This window comes from Cryptomeria japonica, chromosome 7 (assembly GCF_030272615.1).
Source record: "Cryptomeria japonica chromosome 7, Sugi_1.0, whole genome shotgun sequence".
Classification (NCBI taxonomy): Eukaryota; Viridiplantae; Streptophyta; class Pinopsida; order Cupressales; family Cupressaceae; genus Cryptomeria; species Cryptomeria japonica.
The window spans coordinates 593,127,255-593,146,102 of NC_081411.1; positions in this window are offsets into that span (position 1 = coordinate 593,127,255).

An 18,848-nucleotide genomic window follows, 5' to 3' on the forward strand; every position below is an offset into this window, starting at 1 on the left:
AGCGGGAGCAAGATCAGGCCATTCAGCGCTACACAGAGGCTGAGACAGCACTGAGGGTTGGGAGGTAGGCGACAGAGGACACAAGGGTTGGATATGCCTACGTTTTGCGGGCAGGGGAGGAGATCGGTTACTGGCGGGATCTCTATTATGGTGCGGTGTCAGCTGATCAGCGGGTGAGGAGCTTCCATAAACTATCGCAGACAGCGACAGCTACGGGAGGGAGCCGGAGGAGACACGCATCTAATGGTGGGGTTATGAGTCCTCCACCACCACCAGATAGAGGGGACAGGGGGGATGATCTTGGGGCGGGTCCTTCAGGGGCTTAGATTCCGTCGAGGCCAGGCGGCTCCAAGGGAGGGAGTTCATCATAGCCGTAGAGGGCTCCCTATGTATCAGTATTGTATCATTTTTGTATGATGATGTAGACACCTTCGGGTGATTGTAGCCATATGTATTTTGACATCATTTTATCATGACAGTTTATATATATATGAGATGATTCTTCTTTGTGGCAGCTATATACATGTGTACCTATGTGATGAGATGTTTCATGATGTATTTTTTATGTGATGCTTATGACATGGATACAAATATGTACATGATGCAATGCAATATTTTTGTTCTTTTATGTTTTATATGTGTATGCATGATGCAAATGTGAATGTATGTAATGTAGATAAATATGATAATGCAAATGTAAATTGTGCTAACAGGTGTTGTGTGTAGGATGTGATGTAATTGTGATATCTATATATATGTATGAAATGCTTATATGTGGTAATACAGGTGCAACTACATGAAATGCAAATGTTTTTGGTGTGTCATTATACTCAGTCATGTGATATCAGGCTATGTGGACTCGAGAAGGATGATGGAAGTCAATCAAGAAAGGGGGATGAAAGACAGAAGATATGAAAGTGAAAGAGTTTCTTGTGCGTTATCATCATTGAGCTTTATTATGGCAAGTAGGTTATGACAATCGAGGCATATGTTTGACCCAGAAAGTCATTGTACCTGTTTGCATGGAGATGAGACAGTCACAAACAAGGAATGCCCCAATTCATACTAGACTCACAGTGTCTTCATATCCTTGGACAAGTCATAGCATTACTAAGTGACAATCCACAGACAGCAAATACAAATAGGTGATGATACCCCATCCTCGCCTTTCTAGTCAAAGACATCCCGGAAAAGCTAAAAGACATGTTACCAAAAGATAAAATCAAAAGAAAACCAAGACTCGACACCAACATCCACTGTAGTCCTCAAGTTTAGTGTCTATTTTCACTTGTGTAAGTCTTATTTGATTATGGTCACAATGTTTACTTTCACAAAATGGATAGATAGCACTGAACCATAATGTTGTCTGAGTCTGTTGAAAGATTTGATTTGTTGAAGCCCATTGTTGCTGTTGTGTCTCATCTGAAATTGACTGAATCCATGAAACTGATACTTTATTATGGAGAAGATGAAACTTTATTGCAGATCTGTGATGCAAATGTTGCTTTATTGCAAATTGTGCGCGGATAGACTGAAGAAAGCTGGGAGAAACTGTACTCCTCGAAACATGCGATGCTCTCAGTTCCACACCCATCACTAGACATAGGATTTTGCCTTAGCCATAGATAGGATCTAATTTATTATGGATGGAAAGGGAGGTTTATTAGGAATGACTAACCAATCTTGGGTAGATCAATAACAAGCCATGATGGGAATGGGTAAGTTTATTATGAATGAATAGGTTGTGAGTGTGTGCAAAGTGAAAGGATGAAAGTGAATCCTGAAGGAGGGAGGAGCAATGTCTATATGCATGGTGTTGGTGACCCAGTTTTCACCATGATACTTGCCCAGGGTGCCACCAAAGTGGTTTTCACTGTTGGACGAAATATTTTTCTTTATTTTTTTTGATTTTTTTGTATTTTTGAAAATTTTTGATTTTTTTTTGTATTTTTGAATTAGGATATTCCAAAGAGCTATGTGTAGAACCTGCGAAGGTGCATGCTATTGATAGGATCCTCCAAAGGTTCACCTTTTGTAGTTGAGAGCTGATATGCCCCAGATCCATATGCTGCTGTAATGATGTAAGGACCAAGCCAATTTGGTTCGAACTTGCCCTTCTTCTCTCTGTCTTACTGATTTTTGGGGTTTTCTCTGAGAACCAAATCACCTACCTCAAATGTGCGAGGCTTGACCTTATGATTGTAGCTATGACTCATTCGTTGTTGGTAAGCCTTGATATGATTAAAAGTAGTTTGTCTTCATTCATCCTGTAGTTCAAGCTCTTATAAGCGAGAGACCCTATAGTCTTCATCACTGATGATGTTTTGCAAAGAGACCCGTAAAGAGGGTAGCTCAACCTCAATAGGCAAGATGGCTTCAGCACCATAGACAAGTGAATAGGGTGTAGCTCCTGTAGGTGTGTGGACACTTGTGCGGTAGGCCCAAAGTGCAGGATTAAGTTGGACATGCCAATTACGGCTAGCGTCGTCGACTGTCTTTTTTAGGATTTTAAGGATTGTCTTATTAGACACCTAAGCTTGACCATTACCTTGGGGGTAATATGGCGTGGAGAAACGATGGGAAATATGGAAGCGGTCATAAAGTTCATGAACATCCTGATTTTTGAAGGGATGCTCGTTATCAGTGATAATGGAAACATGAATACCGTATCGACAAATGATATAATTGAGGATGAACATAGCAATCTGTTTTCCAGTGATTTGTGTGAGAGGCATGGCTTCAATCCATTTTGTGAAATACTCTGTGGCAGTGATAATGAATTTATGACCATTGGAAGAAGGAGGGTGAATCTTGCTTGTGAGATCGAGTCCCCATTGACAAAAGGACCAAGGAGATGCAATTGGTTGAAGTTCTTGTGCTGGCACATGTATGAGGTCTCCATGAATTTGACATTGCTTACATTTCTTAACAAACTGATATGAGTCCTTTTCCATATTGGGCCAGTAATATCCAGTCTTGATGAGTTTCTTGGCCAAGGTAGGACCACTAGCATGTGGACCACATATCCCTTCATGTACTTCACGTAACGCAATCTGAGCTACGTCACTTTCTAAACATCTAAGGAGAGTGCCATCTAGACCTCACCGCTATAGGATATTAGCTAAAGTGACATATTGAGAGGATTGGCGAATGAAAGTGCGACGTTGGTTATTTGATAGATTAGGAGGTAGGGTATTGTCATGAAGGTATGTGAAAATGGAACCATATAACTGGGACTCAGGACCGACAACACATATCATCTCAGTAGGAATGATCTCATATGAAGGAACCAAAAGGTTATCCACCAAGAACTCATAGCGGGTCTCATTTGGAGGTAGATCGATCAGTGAAGCAATTGTAGCCATGGCATCTGCGGCGCGATTCTGCTCTCTTGGTATCTGCTCAAAATCTATCTTTGTGAAGTGTTGTTTCAGGTCATCCACCATTTGTTTGTAAGGCATTAATTTTTCATCTTTTGTTTGGTAATCATTAGTTGCTTGTGTTAGAGTAAAGGTTTTAATTTAATCATGTTGATTAAATTACCTTTATTCCTCTCTTAAGATTTCACTTTAGTTTGCATTTGTGACATTTAATAATTATATTAATTATTAAATGTCTACCTATTAGGGTTTCTTTTAGGGTTGCACAATATCCTTTTATAAGGATTCATCATTGTAATTTATCTTTCTCTTGGATGAATACATTTTTTCAGCTTTCAGAGCACCCTTGCTTGTTTGTCTCCATCTCTTCTTTCTGTGACAGGTTATTTGCATGTAGGTGATCTTCGGGGTCTGTGAAGTTGGCTTTCTCAACTTCTACATGGTATCAGAGCTGGATCTGCTGTAGCTTGTTCAGAATTTTGAAAGATTTTGAGATCCAGGTTTTGGTTGCATCAGATCTGTGTTTGTCTTCTGTTTTTTTATTTTGGAATAGGGGGTATTTTTTTTTCGGTGCACTTTGAGCCCAAACGGACCTCACCGTTGAGCTCGTAGCGCCCAAAAACCCCTATTTCCATATAAAATTCGTCCGATTTGGACACAGTTGCACCAGGAGGCAATTTTTTTTTTATGCCCCAAGGCCGTACGGCCCCAGGGCACGCAGACCGAGGCAAATCCAAAAAAAAAAAAAAAAAAAACGCTGTTTGTGTTTAACGGCGGGCGCAGCCAGTTTAAAACGCAGCGCCACCCAGCGGCCACTGCCCGGCCGCCGCCGCCGGCGGTCACCACCGGTCGCGGCCAGGCAGCTCCCGCCACGCCGCAGGCGACGCCCGCAGCCGCCGCGCCACCCGCGCTCCGCCGCCCGCGCCCAGCCCGCGCCTTGCCCACATGCCGCCGCCGCCGCCACTGCGCCGCCCCCGCACCGCTGCCCCCTGCGCCCGCCCCTGGTCGCCCAGAGGACCAGGGGCTTATTTTTTTTAAGCCCTTGAGGGCTTAAAGGGCCTATTTGGGCTCTTTTGGAGCAGTTTTACTAAATCGGGTATAACTCGGGCATTTTAGCTTGGATTTTCGAATGAAAATAGGCGTTGGAAAGCTGGTTCCGAGCCCGATCTAAAAGATGAAGATCTTTTTTTCTGATTTTTTCGTTTTGCAGTGTTTTTTGCCAGTCGAAGTCAGAACAAATTTTTTGCACTCCAGGAGCCATATCTTTTGCATACGGACTCCGTTTTTCGCAAACGAATAGGCGTTGGAAAGGGGTTTCTGTGCTCTTTCCAGATCTATCATTTATTTTTCTATAATCTACACCAGGTACATTTTATTTAGTACTTTGTGTTTTCACACATCTGTCACTTACTTGGACGTTTCAAACTTGGAAATGATTTGTTTGCATGGGATGGCTTTATTTGATCTGCTTTATCAGTATTAAAGTCATTTAGTCTCAGATTTGTTAATTTGAAGAGTTATCATGGGTTTTTCTACTCACCCTTCAGTTGTATTTCTAGAACGGGGTAATTATGAGTCATGGGCAACGGGCATACTTACACACTGTAGGTGGCTTAATATTTTGCCTTATTTGTATGATCTCATACCTGAACCAGCAACTTTAGAGAGAACACTAGCTTGGGATATCATTAGAAATCACATAGTAGGAATTATTTTGTCTAGTGTTGATTCTGACACTGTGTGGGCTATATCGGGCATTGATTGTCCTCACTCACTTTGGACACGTCTTTGGGAGATCTATGGAGACCCCAGTCTTTCTCCATTCCCAAAGGATCCTGCTTCAGATTGTCTTGTACCCATTGGTTGGAGAGATAACACACCTTTTGATCATGATACTTTAAAGGAACTTCAATATTTAGACACCCTTACATATTCCGATGAATCAGAGGATTGTCTCACAGTTCCTACTCTTCAAACTGAGATTATACATGTATCAACATCATCTCTTTTTGTTCCTGATCAGTTTGATATTGCCTCTTCTTTGGCTCCTATTGATTCAGCTAAGCAGGACATCACACATCTTTCAGACATGGCTACTTGGGATTCTTATCTTGCAGGCATTTCATCTTTGTTTGTAGAGTCCTATATTGCAGACTTGGAGGATTACTTTGAGGATTTTCAGCTCCTCTTTGTTGACAGCCATATTCCAGCTGTTAGCCCACCATCATCTGTGCATTCAGAGGTTGCAGTTTTTGAGTCTTCAGTTCAATTTGGATTTGACATCTTTTGTTTCAGTTCAGACAGAGGGATTCTTCAGCATCCTATTATGGCACACATCTTGAGACAGATTGATTCTTCTCTCTTCACAGGGTTTCTTCATCTTCGTCCTTTGGATCCATTTCTTCCCAAGGGGAGGAATATTATATGTCGCTTTAGGATCTCTTTCTAGCTTCTACCTCAGGCATCCATATGTGCGATAGGAGTTTCTTCATTGTGGGGGGGGCTTCTAGCCTCTTTCTTTTTCTCCTATGGAGACCATTGTATATGTACTTATATGATAGGAGTTGTCTATGGGGGGTATCATGTTATCCACCTCCTATCTTTCTGTTATTAGTGCATTTATTTCTTTCATCTCTTTTTGGAGTAGAGTTTTTCCCATGAGGTTTTCTCTATTTCTCCACTTTACAGAGATTTGGTTGTAATTGGGTACCTGATCAGGCCTTGTTGCCGGGACCCAAGTTTACTTTCTTGCATTGTAGTTACCTTTGCTTTCTTGCACATGTTTGTAACTGCACTTTTGCTCATCTTAAGGGGGGGTGTTAGAGTAAAGGTTTTAATTTAATCATGTTGATTAAATTACCTTTATTCCTCTCTTAAGATTTCACTTTAGTTTGCATTTGTGACATTTAATAATTATATTAATTATTAAATGTCTACCTATTAGGGTTTCTTTTAGGGTTGCACAATATCCTTTTATAAGGATTCATCATTGTAATTTATCTTTCTCTTGGATGAATACATTTTTTCAGCTTTCAGAGCACCCTTGCTTGTTTGTCTCCATCTCTTCTTTCTGTGACAGGTTATTTGCATGCAGGTGATCTTCGGGGTCTGTGAAGTTGGCTTTCTCAACTTCTACAGCTTGATGGATTACAAGTTGAGAATCCCCAAAAACTTGAAGTTTCTGGATCTTCCATTGAACTACGATCCGTAATCCAGTTGTTAATGCCTCATATTCCACTATATTGTTAGTGCAAGGAAATGATAAGCGGTATGATTTTGGTATAGAATCCCCTTGAGGAGTTATAAAGAGGATGCCAGCTCCTACCCCATGTTGCGTGTATGAGCCGTCGAAGTACAGTTTCCATGGCTTCGCATGTGACATTGTTAAAATGGATTCATCTAGAAATTCTAAACTTAAAGGAACATCATCTATCATGGGAGCATTTGCTAATTGATCTGCGATGGCTTGTCCTTTTATTGCTTTTCTGTCCACATACTCAATGTCAAATTCACTCAAGATTATTACCCATTTGGCCAGTCGCCCAGTAAGTGTTGCTTTATTGAGAAGGTATTTCAATGGATCGATTCTTGCAACCAACTTAGTCTTATGAGTGAGCATGTAATGTCGTAATTTCTGTGAAGCAAAGACCACAATGAGACATGCACGCTCAATTGGTGTGTAGTTTAGCTCATATCCCACCAATGTGCGACTGATATAGTACATTGCTTTTTCTTTGCCCTCAGCAATTTGTTGTGCTAAGAGTGCCCCCAGTGTTGTTGGAGTAGCAGATATGTATAGTAATATAGGCTGATCTAGAACTGGTGGCATCAAAACTGGTGGATTTAAAAGATAATCTTTGAGTGTCTGGAAAGCTTGTTGATAGTTATCATCCCATTTGAATTTGATGTTTTTATGTAGCAAGTGTTGAAAAGGATTACACTTATCTGCAAGTTGCACTATGAATCTTCGTATGGACTGGAGTCTGCCTTGTAAAGACCAAAGTTGACTGATATTTCTTGGTGGTTGCATCTCTAGGATGGCCTTGACTTTTGCTAGATCAGCTTCAATTCCTCTTTTGGATACAATGAATCCTAGGAGCTTCCCGGAGGTTACTCCAAAAACACATTTCTTGGGGTTTAATCTTACTTTGTATTTTTCCAACCGATCAAAGATGACTGAAAGTATGTCCAAATGTGTATTTTTGTCTATTGATTTTTCCAAGAGGTCGTTGACATAATCTTCCACTATTACATGCATGAGATCATGAAAGATAGTAGTCATGGCTCTTTGATATGTAGCACCTACATTTTTTAGCCCGAAGGGCATGACATTCCAGCAGAAAGTTCTCCAAGGACAAGTGAATGATGTTTTGTGTTGATCCTCGGGCACGATCCTTATTTGATTATAACCAGAGAATCCATCCATCAACGATAACATTTCATGACCTGCTGTGAGATCAACAATCAAGTCAATATTTGGTAATGGGAAGTCATCATTTGGACAAGCTTTGTTGATGTCTCTGAAAACTGTACATATTTTGATGCTATGATCTGGTTTACTGACAGGCACTAAGTTGGAGATCCATTCAGGATAATCAATTGGGTGTATGAATCTGACATCCAATAATTTCTCAAGTTCTGCTTTGACTAGTAATGCCACTTGTGGATGCATCTTTCTTAATTTCTGTTTCACTGGTTTTGCCCTCGGTTTAATTGTCAAATGATGCATTACCAAATCTAGATCTAATACAGGCATATCAGCGTATGACCATGCAAAGTTGATTTGTCGTTCTTTGAAGAAACTTAAGAATTTTGACCTTTCTGACTCCGTCAACGATTGAGCTAGGAATATGTTGTGTGGAACCTCGTCTGTACCAATGTTTGTTTTGATAGTCTCTTCTACCAACATGGATGACTTTTCCTCATATGATGCTGGGTTAATGTCGAGCCTTCCATCTTCGGGTGCCTCAGAGAGGTTTTCGCCCTTAGATACATCCTTTCTTTTTACTTTTTTGGGATCAGACAGCGCCACAGTGTGGTTTTCGCTATAAGACCCTTGGTTTGTTCTTATTTTCACATATTTGCGACTGGAAGGTCCAACACCCTCACCAAAATATGCCATGCTATTGAGTTCTATAGTGTATCCCGCTTTATGGTCCCTAGGGGGAAGATCATCTCGTATGCCAAGATAGTCAATAAAAGCTTCATCATTTTGGAATGTGTCAAACTGTGCAGGTCCTTCATGATCCCAGTCAATGAGTTTGTGGTGAACAAGGGGAAGGCCTTTAATGTCTTCGAAGTTAGCGGGGCTAATAGTGAAGATGCAGTTATATTCGAGTATGTCAAGGTAATTATCGAGGTCATCGATGGCACTCTTGTCATCAGTCTCGATCGTGAATGAATCCAAATTATCATCACTAGTAGCACATTCTGGGATAGGTGTTCTCATCCTATGTGATTTCAACCTAGGACCTTGAGACAAGGACTATGTGGAATCCTCATGGGTTGTTTCTTGACCAACTTTGAACTGTTTATAAAATTCCTCTTCTTCTGTGGGTTCATCTGGCTCTCTGAATGTCTCGGTGAGCTCGTAGTCACTGGAGGATTTATCTGAACCCCATTCCCATTCATTGGAGTCTATGGAATAGCGATCCTCCTATTGAATTTTGGCAGCTTTGATTTGTAAGGCTTCTTTTGTCCTTTTAGTGTGGACCTTGGAAGTCAGGAAACCAAGTCCCTTCGAGTGTTCCTTTTTGAATGTTAATTTAGGTTGTAAAGGTTCAATGATGCCTTCCTTTCGTAACCCAAGAGGGCTTTTTCCATCATACCCAAATTTTTGTAGGATCTTGAAACCTTTGTCATATTTCTCACATGGTAGACTAATGTGATCTTGTGTATCATCTTCAAGATCTTTGTAAAGCATTTTGTATAAGTCTTCCTCTTCCAGTTCTCCCCATCTTTGAAAGGTAGTAGGGTCCCATTTGAGTACCATGATGGATACTTTCTTGTTAGGATGTGGTTTTCCATATTCTTTTGGTGAACTCATGACTTGTCGTAAGTACATGGTCTGATTTAAAGTGTATCCCCCCATGTCCTTGTCTTGAAATTTGCCTTTAAGCTCACCTTGTTTTGATGTCGAAGGTTTTAATGACTCATGATCAATGTATGTCGAAGAAGGAATAGCTTCACGATTACTGGGAATGATGGTCTCAGTTTTTGATCTCAGGTTATTGCAGTATATGAACAGATTAGGATCACCGTTAATTATTACCTCCACTCCATTGTGAGGAAACTTAATGCATTGGTGATATGTAGATGGGATGTCCCTCATTTCATGAATCCAAGGATGCCCTAGCAATATGTTGTAAGTGAGATCTAGGTCTAGGACTTGACAAACCACATCCTTCGTAACTGGCCCAACTTTGAGAGGTAAGGTGACTATGCCTTTGGATGAATGCTCTTCATTGTCATATGCCTTGATGGTGATTTTGTTTGTAGAATTCACAGCTTTATCAGAATATCCCAATTGTTTAATTGTGCTCAATGTACAAATGTTTAGACCTGCTCCTCCATCTATCAAGACTCATTTGATTCTATGTTTGTGTATGAAGGCTTCAATGTGTAGTGGTGCATTATGTGGCTGACTTGCGGAGGCATCGTCGGCTTCTCTGAATGTAAGAGAATGTGGAACGGAAAGGTATCCCACCATGGCTTGAAACTGGTCTACGTTCAGATCAGTACAGAATGGCAGTGTCTCTCAAGATTTTGTTAAGAATAGCTTTATGTGTGGGGGATATGCGTAAGAGCTCAAGGATGGAGATGAGCACGGGTGTCTTCCCTAACTGTTCTATAAGGTCATACTCAGGTTTGGTTGATGAGGAAGCAGTGTTTTTGGTTGGAGCACCTTGCAAAGTGAATTTACCTCGACGGGTTGTAACATGACATTCAGTGGTAGGTTCAGAAGAAGACCCAACACCTTTTAGGACAATCTTGGGTCTCCGGGTAGAATTCTCATGGTTTTTGTCCTTGATGATAATGGTAGAGACATAATTGTCCATCGAAATGTGATTGATAGTTGAATCATAGTTATAGGTTGCTCTGTTATAGTTGGTTTGATCCTCTGTGGCTTTAGCTTTTCCCTTGTCATGCTTTGGGAATGGTTCCTTAAACATCTCATGTTCTTGATTGGATGAGTGTCCCTCAATCTCAATGTCACCTCTATCAATGAGATCTTGTATGATGTTCTTCAGTCAATGACAATTTCCTGTCTTATGACCCTTGCTCTTATAAAATTCACAATACTCATCATCATTCCACCAATTTGGTTTAACCTTTGGTTCACATGGAGGAAAATCTGGAACTGTGATTACCTTGTTTGCCACTAGCTTCTTGAAGACTGACTCAAGTGGTTCTCCCAATGGAGTGTACTTCCTTCATGATTTAGAAGTTGTTTGAGTATTCACTTGATTGTTTGTAGAGCTTGATCCAGAAAAAATGAATTTGGGTCGCACTGTGTTGGCATCAACAACACCATCATTGACTGTGTTCTTGTTTCTATTCCAAAATCTCGGCTTGTCTTTTCCCTTAAAGTCATCTTTGTTTTCCTTGAATATCTTAATGACTCCTTGTTCAATTAGCACCTTCTTTGTTGCTAAGCCTTTTTCAATGACGTCCTTGAAGGTAGACAAACAAGCTTTTCTTAGATCATAGCCAATGTCTTTGTTAACGTTTTGTGTGAACATCTCTACCATTTGTTTTTGTGGAATTTCACAAGAGCATCTGCTAGTAGATTTCTCCATCTTTGTAAAAATGATGCAAAAGACTCTCCCTCTTTTTTCTTGGTGTTGCACAAAGTAGTGACTGATATGTCTGTCTCTATGTTGTAGGAGAAATGTTGGATAAATGTCTCTGCTAGGTCACCCCATGATTTAATGCCAGGTGGAAGTTGGGAGAACCATTCCATAGCTTGATCACCTAAGCTTTGTGGGAATAATCTCATAAAATATGTCTCTTTTGCTGCTATCTCAATGCAAGATGTGAAAAACTATCTTATGTGTACCTTATGATCCCCTTTTCCTATGTAATTATCAAACTTAGGTGTCACAAAGTGTGTAGGAAATGGAGGCATTGGAATGCTCTTGTCAAATGGATAAGGACATATGTCTCTCATTGTGTATTTTGGCTTTGGTGTATTTATGTCCTCCATTTTCTTTTGTAAGTCCCTGATTTGTTGCTCCAAATTGCTCTTAAGTGGAGATCGACTTCTTGGACCATACCCCATGCTTGAGGCACCAATTACAGGAGAAGCATGTTGCATATATGGATGATATTGATCATACACATGTTCATATGGAGGAGGTCTATAGTGATGCTGCATATATGGACCACTTGGTATAGATTCATGTTGAGGAACGAAATATCTGCTTTGTCCATGTATACCATACTCTACAGGCATGTCATGTTCTAATGTGTTGCCCCCAAATTTGACACGGGGTTTCCTTGTGTCCAAATTTTGAGCATGCCTTTGAATATCCAATTGCTTTGGTGGTTGATCCTTAGCATTAATATGTGATTGAGCATATTTCTCTGCATAAGACTTCCATAATGGTCTGCGAAGGTGAGTATCATATGCTTGACCATGTGTATGTGGGACCTCTGGTTTTTGAAACAAAGATGATGGTGATTCAGGCACCATATGTGGTCCTCTATAGCCTCCACTATTAGGTCTCCTTTGATCCATGTTGGAGTGAGGTTGTTGCAAAGGTCAATTTTCCATTATTTGAGACATGTCAAAATCATGAGGTATCTTGGCTCCACTTTGTGCCATCATTTGTAAGAAGTATTGTCTATCTCTCCTCATTATTTCCTCAATCAGTCGATTGAAGCGGGGGTCCATAATGGATTCTTCCACATCTGCTGAATGTATGGAAAAGTTGTCCATATTGTCATTGTGTGTATCATTGTTGTTTGTAGTGTCCATGTTCTCAACATTTGGAATGTTTCTATAGGCATCCATGTTAGGTAATGTGTTATGATCAGTATTGAAAAAGACATCATTGTCATACTCATAGACACTCATGTTTGCGGACTCTTGAGCCTCTTTCGTTTCTCTCCTAGATTTTTGAAGACGGGTTTCAACCATGAAATAGGTATTGACCGAGATGTGTGAGACTAGATGAAAATGGAAAAAGTATGGAAGACCAAGAGTTGGATGGGATGTAAATGAATTTGAAGTGTACTTGCAATGTCCAAAGTGTAAGACCAAGTATGTATGTAGTAGAGTAGGTGTGACTTCCAAACAGAGGATAGTTTCTCTTGATGAGGTAAGTTGACCTTGACTCTAAGTAAGACCAAGTGAGACCCAAAGGTGATAGACCTTGATGAGGGACCACTTAGCAAATTGTTGTTGTATGTAGTGTGTTGACAAAGTATGATAAGGACAAGCAAGTGACCTTTTGACTCAAGTTTAGACAAATGTGAATGTAATGTGAGGTGTGAAGCAATGGTGGACTGTGTGAGACTCAAAGACAGGTTGAATGCTAAATGAAACCTGGAGAAATAACCTAGGAAGCTCAAGAATTCTGAAACTGACTGTGTTTGTTTGCTGGACTATAACAGTTTTTTTTTTTTTTTCAATTCTGATCATAGACACGCCTATATACTTCACAGATGTGATTTTCTGACATAGACGTGGTTCTGTTCAACACAGACGCATTTCTGAGATTTTTGTGCAAATTGCAATGTTGATTCTAGAAACACAGACGTGTTTCTGCCCTTCACAGACACGGTTATACAACACAGATGCTATTATGTCAGACACAGACACATTTCTACAAAATTTGTGCAATTTTTTCCAATCTATGAAGTTGTTTTGTTGTGACCAAATCTGATTGTTTGACTATTTTTCATAATAAGAGGACATAGTGTTGATGAAGACCCAATGTTTGTAAGTGTCTAGACTCCAAAATGACTCAAAAAAAAAGTGTGTTGTTTGATGTAAAAATGTTTTGCATACACTTGAAGACATAAAAGACACAATGTTTTGCTGCTTGGTCTTGAATGTTCTAAATGTTTAAAATAAGTCAAGCACAATTCTTATGGTTGGCCAAGACAATAGTTGTTGATCCCACATGGGGTTTTACCCCCGAGGCTACACTATTCAGAGTGGATACTTAGATGCTTGACCTCACTAGCTCCACCCTCGACACTCACTTCTCGGGTCAGCCAAGCATCAGTCCCCACGAAAACTCCCCGTGGCGAACTTTGTATCTCTACTAAGAACCGTATGTGTGTGGGCTGCTACCAAAGGTCCGACCTCCTGCCCCAACAACTAGAAGGATTTGGGCTTCTAAAACAAAAATGTGCTAGTAAGGGCATCCGCTCGTGTGGCCATACATGCGGCACTTTCAGCTTTATAAATACAAAAGGCTCCCAGTCAATAGGGGTTACGCCCTACAACTGATCAAATAAATTTGATCAAATGGGTTTATGGGGAGACATAGTGTCGGTATGAACTAATCAACACATGTTATCCATAGTTTTCACCACAAATATAGTTGTTTATAGTGGTTCGGAAGAGGTGGGTTTTCTTCGCTACCACTTGGGTCGTTCTCTTCTCACTAGTAGTCCTAATGACCACATGAGAAGACAGGCCCTCTAAAGATTAAACAAAAAGAGCCTATTGCTCAAGACACAAAAGAAAATGATTCAATTTTAGTGCACCAATTGAAGTGTTTGCTAGTCTATGAAAACAAGGCACACAATAAAAATCCAAAAACCCTTGCCAAGGACCTGCAACAAAGAGTTGTTAGTAGTTTGGATTGTTTCAAATAATCACCCCTTCCTGCAAGCACACAAATTAGGTAAATTTTAAATCCAAAAGACTTTGTGAAAATAGGAGCCTTCAACAAAATGATTTTTCTTTCAAGACAAGCTACACCAATTTTATTAGCTAGATCTAAAAATGTTAGCTCAAAATAAACTAGATTTGAAACCTTAAATGCCAAAACCCAAAACCAAATCAATAAACCCCAAAAAAAATTGAAACCGATGCGCATAGACGCGGTTACCTTCGACACAGACATGACTTTGTGATGTAGATGTGGTTCTGTGAGACACAGACATGGCTCCAAAACCTAGATGCGACTGAGGAACACAAACACGGTTTCCAGAATTTGCAAAATAAAATACTGTCGATAACATAGATGCGGTTCCAGATGTCGCAAACATGCTAGAAAATCAAAAACGCGATCCGAAAGTATGTAGACGTGAAAATATCAAAATGTTGTTGAAAATGTCAGATCTGCAACTTCAAAACACAAAATCTGCAAGAAGGATGTTAAATGCAAAAAAAAAGGGACAAGAGTCCCACTGAGCGTGCCAAAATGTATATGGTGAAAATGGATAACAATAATAATGATATTGAAAGGCTAAATGAATTCAACCACAAAACCCTAGCCTAACAACAACAAAGATCCACCATAACATATGAAGATTACCTAAGACAATGCAAATCAAATGAAATCACAAAGATTATACCATCACATGTCCAATAGGGTTTGGATCTCCATTCTTCCTATCTCTATTGATCTTGCTTGATATATTTGCTCTTAGATTTTATATGCACAAGAGCTCAACAAAGAATGGAATGTGGTTGCAAGTAGGATCTCATATGCCAAGTAGTCAAATTGATCAAGTAGTTAGGTCATTAGGGTTTGATAATGAAGGAAGCATCTCCTTATATAGAAGACACAATATGAAATGGAAGGATAAGATTAAGAGGTGTAAAAGGAGGTTGGCTATGATTAGAGGGTAAGTAAAGAAAATGATAAAATAATGAAAGGGGTAGGTAGTGTATGAATTAAGAGATGAATGACATGTGTCATGGGTAGAAAAGGTTAATGAATTAATTAAATAAATAAAGATTTATTTAATTAATAGAAGAAGTGGGATCAATTAAATAAATAAGATATTTATTTAATTTAAGAAAAGGATAATTTAAATAAATAAAAGTATTTATTTAAATGAGAAATAAGGCTAGAAGAGGATAAATGAATTACTTAATGTAGCGTCCTAAAATTGCGACACTTGCAATTTCGACTGCATTTTGGTCTTCACGATGGCGACGCAACACGCAACCTGAATGGAGACCCTGAAACTTGCTCACAACACTGAAAACTGCATTTTTCAAGCACCCTAGCCTGAACCTCCTTGCACCCTGCTGTCCCGGGAGGTGGGACCAAAGCGCCCAGCGCCCTGGTCCTTCAAGACCAGGGCACCCAGCACCCTGGTCCCCAGGACCATGGCGCCCAGCGCCCTGGTCCCTGGGTCCTATTTTGGGCCCGGTCTCCTAAGGGGTCTCGGGTCTTTTTGTTTGCAAATTGGAAATTAACTTTCCTGGTCGGCCTAAGGTCGGGAAAATCAGTCTATCAGCCCTAAATGACAAGTATATAAACTACATTTTTTCTCTCTCATTTGGGAGACAACAAAAAAAGATAACACATACATGACGGAAAAAGCGTGGAAACTATACTCAAGCATTCAAGCATTCAAGCATTCCTTCTAAGTCTCCATTCAAGGCTAAGTGTTGCATTCAAGACAAGGATTCAACCATTGAAGGGGAGATCACATACGACATGCTACAACATACAACATCTAAACCTTCGCACATAAGGATACAAACATCCTTAGAACAAGGTATTAGTACTTGTTTTACATACATTTACATTTACAGCACTTGCTCATTTCTTGGTTAATTCCAAAACCGGGGTTTGACCTAAAGGCAAACCCCTAATCCCTAACCCCCCAATCATCTTTGCTTTTCTGTGTGTAGGTTGCAGGTACGCGGCTGAAATTGAAGATCTAGAATCCTTGTGTAGAGACGAACAGATCCCCCTTTGTTTTGCGGATTTTTCGGAGGACCGTGACGCCGGGCGCCATCGTCCCGACAAATTTTGCTCAAATTTGTAGGACAGTGCCGTATCGACATTTTACTACTAATTCCAGGTCCGCAACTTCATCCTATAACCTGAACTCAGTTTATAAGCGAATCTTTATGACTTTCTATGCATTCCTAGCTCAATTCCTTAACAACATTCTTTACAAAAGAGGGTAGCCTTGCTTTCCTAACCCTTGAAATTCATTTAGCATCCAATCTTATGTTGTGTGGGATTGGATCTTATGAGTTTCAACCCCTCTTTTGAATGTAAAGTCTCTTCCCTAAGTGAAAAACCATCGAATCCTAGCGAACCTCCCTTCTCTCTCCTCGGAGTCGGAAGAGGGGAGAGCAACTAGGGTTCGATCGTGATTTTTCCGCTTTACATTTTGGTGAACTCGACGTGAACATCCTTTCTGATTTTTCATGCTTAGATCTGAAAAAATTGATTACATTTTCATGTTTGATCTTTTGCAAAATTTTAGAGGTGATTGCATAAAAACCCTAAATTTTCTTTTTAGTAATTGAACCTGCGAAATGTCTAAATGTTAATGCCTGTTTCAGATCTGCCCTTCTATTACAAATTTTCAATTCATATTTGTGCTTTAATTCTGAAAATTAAGTGGTTAAGTGTCAAAACCCTAATTTTTGAAACCCTCTTGATTCAACCTTTGTCCGACAATTTCACTGATCAAAACATCTCCAAATCAGCTGTAACTTTGGATTCCGCAATAAAATCACAATATCTTTCATCCCTGAAAATTTGGAAAAAAGTTGCGAGGACCGTGGCGCTGAGTGCCATCGTCCCCGACATTTTTTCCGAAATTTCGGGAGCGAGATCTTACTGTATTTTCCTGCTAAAATCCAGAATTTTGGCTGATTTTATCAATTTTAACACCTTCAAAATAACAGTCAAAGTTGGTCTTGTGATTGCTTGGATTAAGGCTTCTAAACATTTAAAAATCATTGAAATTGAAATTTTGTGTCAAAATTGTGTTCTTACTGTCCTAAATCTGAAAAGTGTGTTATCATTCATTAAAAATTTCAGTGCTTTATTCAAATTCTTGCATTTTGTGACTTTTGAAATTAAGTGCTTAATTACAACAACTTTGATTTCCGCTTTCAAAATTGAATTTTGCGTGAAATTGAGTCAATTTTCAAAATTCAAAATTTGCATTGCTCTTGACATTCCCTCTAAAATCACAAAATTCAAAATTTCAGTTTCCCTCTCTTTTCAAATTTTTGCATTTTTCGACAATCTTGATAGGGTTCAATTTTGAGATTACAACTTTAATTTGGCCTATCTACAGATCGTAAAATCACTCAATTTTTTCAGATTAGCTCTAAAATCATCATACCTTTCATCCCTGCAAATTTCGAAAAAAGTTGCAAGGACCGTGTTGCACTCCGGGCACCACGGTCCTGAGCATTTTTTTCCGAAATTTCGGGAGACTGTTGTGATTGCATTTAACAGCTTAAATCCAGAAGATTGGCTGATTTTACTGAAAATTGATACCCCTAAATTCAAAATCTTCTCTCTCTTTCTAGTGCATGAGTTTTACAACAATAAGCCCTACTTACACTATTCCCGTTAGACGAAGCCGTAGAATTAAGTCTCTCCAAGGTTTAACTACTGAGGAGATGGAACCTAATTTGAATAGCCTTTTTAACGAGGATATGGGTAATTCCTCTAATCCTCCTAATGGTGAAGAAGCTCACCATGAGGTTTCTGAAGAACAACTTTCGAAATTGGATAACCAATTTGACGATTTTCGACAATGGATGTCTCAAGAATACCCTGATAGTCAAGCTCTTCCTTTAATTGAGGGTCTAAAACATATGCTTCAAAGTGATAAGAATGGAATTGATATTTTGCGTGGTATTTCACACATTGTGAATTCGAACGTGATGCCTATAAAGAGTTGTGCCGAATCTTTAGGTTATACACAACCTCCTACTCAAGTCAATCATTCTATTCCTTTGATGACTCCTATTGCTAGTATACCTACCTTTACATCAAACATCATGGCTACTTCTATACAAGACATTCCTCCCGTGATTACTAGTCATGGGGGCAACCCTTCTTCTTCAATTAACCCTCTTCCTTCATTCAGTCCGACTTCTTCATTCATTCCTTCAGTGAGTGTTCCTCTTATATCTCCACAAATGAACATGACACAAGGGGGCAATTCGTTTTCCATTCCTCCTTGTAGTGTTCCTCCTGTCCAATCATCTCCTATGACTAACTATCATAGTGTCCCACCACCTTACTCTCTACCTTCTTTCAATAACATAACACCTCCATCTCAATCTAACACATCCAATATGAACTCTTCGACTGAAGCGACCATTAACAATCTTGCACAAACTGTCTCTTCTTTACAGCAACAAATTGCCTCTATGAATCAATCTAAGTTTAGTGTGCCCACATTTGATGTTGCGAGCCCACTTTCTCTTGACATTGTTCGAGCTATCCCTCCTAAACATGTTGAAATCCCGCATTTGGAACTTTATAATGGTAAAGGAGATCCTCT